The sequence below is a fragment of the Lactuca virosa genome, chromosome 1 (genome assembly GCF_052849685.1).
Source record: "Lactuca virosa cultivar CGN04683 chromosome 1, Lactuca_virosa_CGN04683_v6, whole genome shotgun sequence".
In the NCBI taxonomy this organism is placed as follows: domain Eukaryota; kingdom Viridiplantae; phylum Streptophyta; class Magnoliopsida; order Asterales; family Asteraceae; genus Lactuca; species Lactuca virosa.
Genome location: NC_136426.1, coordinates 12,404,108 through 12,407,922, shown reverse-complemented (window position 1 = coordinate 12,407,922; position 3,815 = coordinate 12,404,108). Strand labels below are relative to the sequence as shown.

Sequence of the window (3,815 nt, the reverse complement as noted above, 5' to 3'; positions counted from 1 at the left end):
ATACTTATATTAGAGACATGCAAAATCTATTAATTAAATCAATAAAATAAAGATGACATACCACGCAACCTAAAGCCACAAAACAGAATTGAAAGCGGTTGGTATCTATTTTCTTGATGGCCGTGAAGGTATTAGGATTTGTTCTTTCAAGATTATGAAAGAATATTGGTAGGCTACAAAATCTTCTTTCGTTGTAAGAAATCATTTTCACATGCAATGAAAATGTATTACGACAATCACACGAATCCCATTATTTGAAGCATCCCAAAAATCATAACCGAAAATTTCATTTTTAATTATTAATAAAACAATATTTATCAAGCGTTGCATCAAAACGTAACTCAAGTATCCAAAATCATCATAATCAATGTATCATGTCAACACATATCAAAAATATAAGAGTAATCATCCCAGGCTGAAATATCATGGTGTGTGCAATGCAGTCATCCCGAGCTCTTCCCCTTGCTACCAGAAGCACCTGAAACCAACAATATAAATCGTAAGCTCGAAGCTTAGTGAGTCTCCCCAAACTACCACATACCATACACATGTCACATAAGCATATCGTGGGCCCCGCCCGACTTCGGGCCTTGCCTAGCATCGGGCCCGGCCCAACATCGAGCAAAGCTCGATATACACATGAACATATCAACAATTACATAAACATAATCACATAATCATAAACATATAGGGCCTTGCCCGCAAAACATCGGGCCCCGCCCGACATCAGACCGTAGTCCGGCATCGGGTCCCTCCCGACATTGGATCGAAATCCGGCATCGGGCCCCACCCGGCATTGGACCGAAATCCGGTATACATATAAACACATCAACAAATAAATATAAACATAATCACATAACATAAACATATAAACATTCCTTGGGCCTCGTCCGTCATCGAACCGAAATCCGGAAACATAGTAAACATTCACATAACATAAACATATAAACGTTCCTCGGGCCTCGTCCAACATCAGACCGAAATACGGAAACATATAAACATTCCTCGGGCTTTCCCCAGCATCGGAACGAAGTCCGAAAACATATAAAACAAGCACATGCAAGAATCACGAAGACATAAAGCATACAAATATTCCTCGGGCTTTCCCCGACATCAGACCGAAGTCCGGAACACATATACAACTACATCGGGCGCTGCCCGGCATCGGACCTTAGTCCGGAATATGCTAACATACATAAACGGGCCGACATTAGTGCCTTAGACTCGTTCCTACAGGAGAAAACTCACCTCGCGCTACTGAAGTCCCGCGGATAAAACTCTAGCTGCCGGATGACAGATTCCCGAACTGTCAACATCAAAACAAAACCCAATTAACCATTTAGGTTTCAATGCATAACTATAAATCCATACTTGGGGTAAAGGACCATTTTACCCCTAACCTAGCTTGGTACAAGACCCAGGCCCAAACTCATTCTCTGAAGGCCCAAAAGTCAAACAATGATCCAAGGCCCAACATATGCCCAATTTTACAAATTGGGCCCAAACCTCTACATCGTCTTACCTTAAGGCCCAACCATTTATTCTAGTCCAAACAGTTGGCATTCCGATGGTCCAATATCTCATAATCATCAAGGCCCAATTATGGCTAATTTTCCAAATTGGGCCCAAGGCTTTCCAATGGGCCTTATCCTAAAGCCCAATCCAAATATTCTAGTCCATATACTTGTTCTTGGATGGCCCATAAATAGCCCAATCACCAAAGCCCAAAAAAAGCCCAACTCAAGGCCCAAACAAAATTAGGGTTTTCACATAAAATGACAATTAGGGTTAAGTGTTTTTACTTAACCCATTAAGGACTTAATCCATTAAGTCCATCACTCCACTAGGCCAAACATACAATGTAATTGGGCATAAGTCATACTCCAATCCATTGGTCCAAACGCGGGTCCCGACAATCCAAAACTAACATCTTCCAAAATTAGGGTTTTCTAAACCCTAATTAGGGTTTCTAACCCAAGCACATGCCAATTAGTCAAACGGTTAGGCTTTTAGGTCAAATAGGGTTTCATTAGGCCGGGCATCACCCACTACCACATTAGGTGGTGGTGGTCAACGGCGGCTCATGGCGGCGGCTGAAGAAGACAATGGTAGGGTTTCTTGATGATACAAGGTGACAACCACCATGGTTGGCCGCCATGGTGGTTCTCTTACAGCATCCAGCCAATAGAACACGCACACACACTCCAAACACGAGGTCGGACCCCAAGAAGATACACACCAACACAGCCACCTCGTGTCGGCATAAGGCAGTCGGAAGAGGATGTCACCCGCGACAGCTGCCCGGAATGGCGACGACGGTGACATCGCAGCGGCGGAAAAGGCGGAGGAGGCGCGTCCGAGAATGGCAGCACACAACCCTGACTTTGTCTTCGACAGCCATAGCGTCGTTCTTGGTGGTTCTTCCGTCCGTTCATGACGTCACCGGCAACAAGGGTCACGATGGCGTTTCAAAGGCGAGGCAGCGGGCGGCGGTCAGACCCGGCAATGCAGCATCAACTATGACTACGGACCAGTCTCTCCGTTCTTCATTCTGACGTGATATCAACACGGGTTATTCATCGGTCTTCGATATCGCCGGCAACAATGGCACTGGTGAATGCTTGGTGGTTATAGGCGGCAGTTAAGCTGATGGCAGAGGCGGCTAGAGGAGGCTTCACATGGTGGCGGCTGAAGAAGACTATGGTAGGGTTAGGGTTTCTTGATGATACATTTTCAAACGGGAAGGGAAGGCACGGGTTTAAGTCCCGTCTTTTCCTTTCAAACTTAAATCTTTTTTTCACACTTTTGATCTCTCCTCCATAAACATTTTTCAATTTAAGTCCAGAAATTACCCTTTAGCCCCTGCCTCCATAAATCCTTTCATAATAAGTCCAAAAATTACCAATCATACCCTGAATTCTAAAACCCTTTTCAAATTCAATCCATAATTTACCAAACAGCCCTCAACCTTCAAAATTCTTTACAAACTAGTCCGAAAATTACACTAAACCCCCGATATTCAAAAGTTATGACATTTAACTCCCAAAACGAACGCCTTGCTAAATTATTCCGAAATTAGGGCTACATTAACATCAAAAAATAATATAATTTGCATATCGGGGTTAAGGATTCATTATTTATTTACTTATTTAATGTAATTTTAAACGGAATGTTACAATTCTCCCCCACTTAAATTAGATTTTGTCCTCGAAATCGTTCCTTACCATTTCTGTCACACCAAACAACTTGAGCGACATGGTCGCAATCCCAAGCATACCCTAGCCTTCCCAAGGCAACCGGAACTAACCCTCGCAGGGTTCCAAACCCCGTAGATGAACGAATTCCTTGCAACATGATCACATTTACTCAATCTGAAATCTGAAGTTTCGAGATGGTTTGACTCCCTGACAGACCGTCCATATTGAATTATTATAGAACCCATTGCACTTATCTCCCAACTAGATACTCAACTTCTAAGAACTGGAGGTTCCCACTAGAAAACTGAATCACAAACCAAAAGTCCTTGCAGAACACTTATAATTGACAGAAGGCTTAGATAATCCTTCAAGTAAAAGATCCATCCCTGCAATGGTTAGACTCAAACGAGAGCTGCGCAACAGGGTCAAATCAATTACTATGAGATTATTCAATCCCACTGTGAGTGACTTAGCATTACCCAAGCAATCAGTTACCCGTCCATACCTGAAATCTTAAGACACTAATACTTCCAAGCATATCTGGGTGCTGACCTCCCTTCGGTCTATTTCAGCCGGATATTGCCGAGCATATCTGGGTGCTCGACCTACCCCTTCGGT

General features: G+C 43.3%; 1 long non-coding RNA gene across 1 annotated transcript; it reads right to left on the bottom strand.

Annotated features, from left to right (window-relative positions):
• Nucleotides 1–269: 269 nt before the first annotated feature.
• Nucleotides 270–2,759, bottom strand: LOC145103770 (uncharacterized). Its single transcript, XR_013706858.1, has 3 exons — nucleotides 2,240–2,759; nucleotides 1,249–1,306; nucleotides 270–478 (listed from the first exon to the last, which is right to left on the bottom strand). It is a non-coding gene; the product is annotated as an uncharacterized LOC145103770 (long non-coding RNA).
• Nucleotides 2,760–3,815: the final 1,056 nt, after the last annotated feature.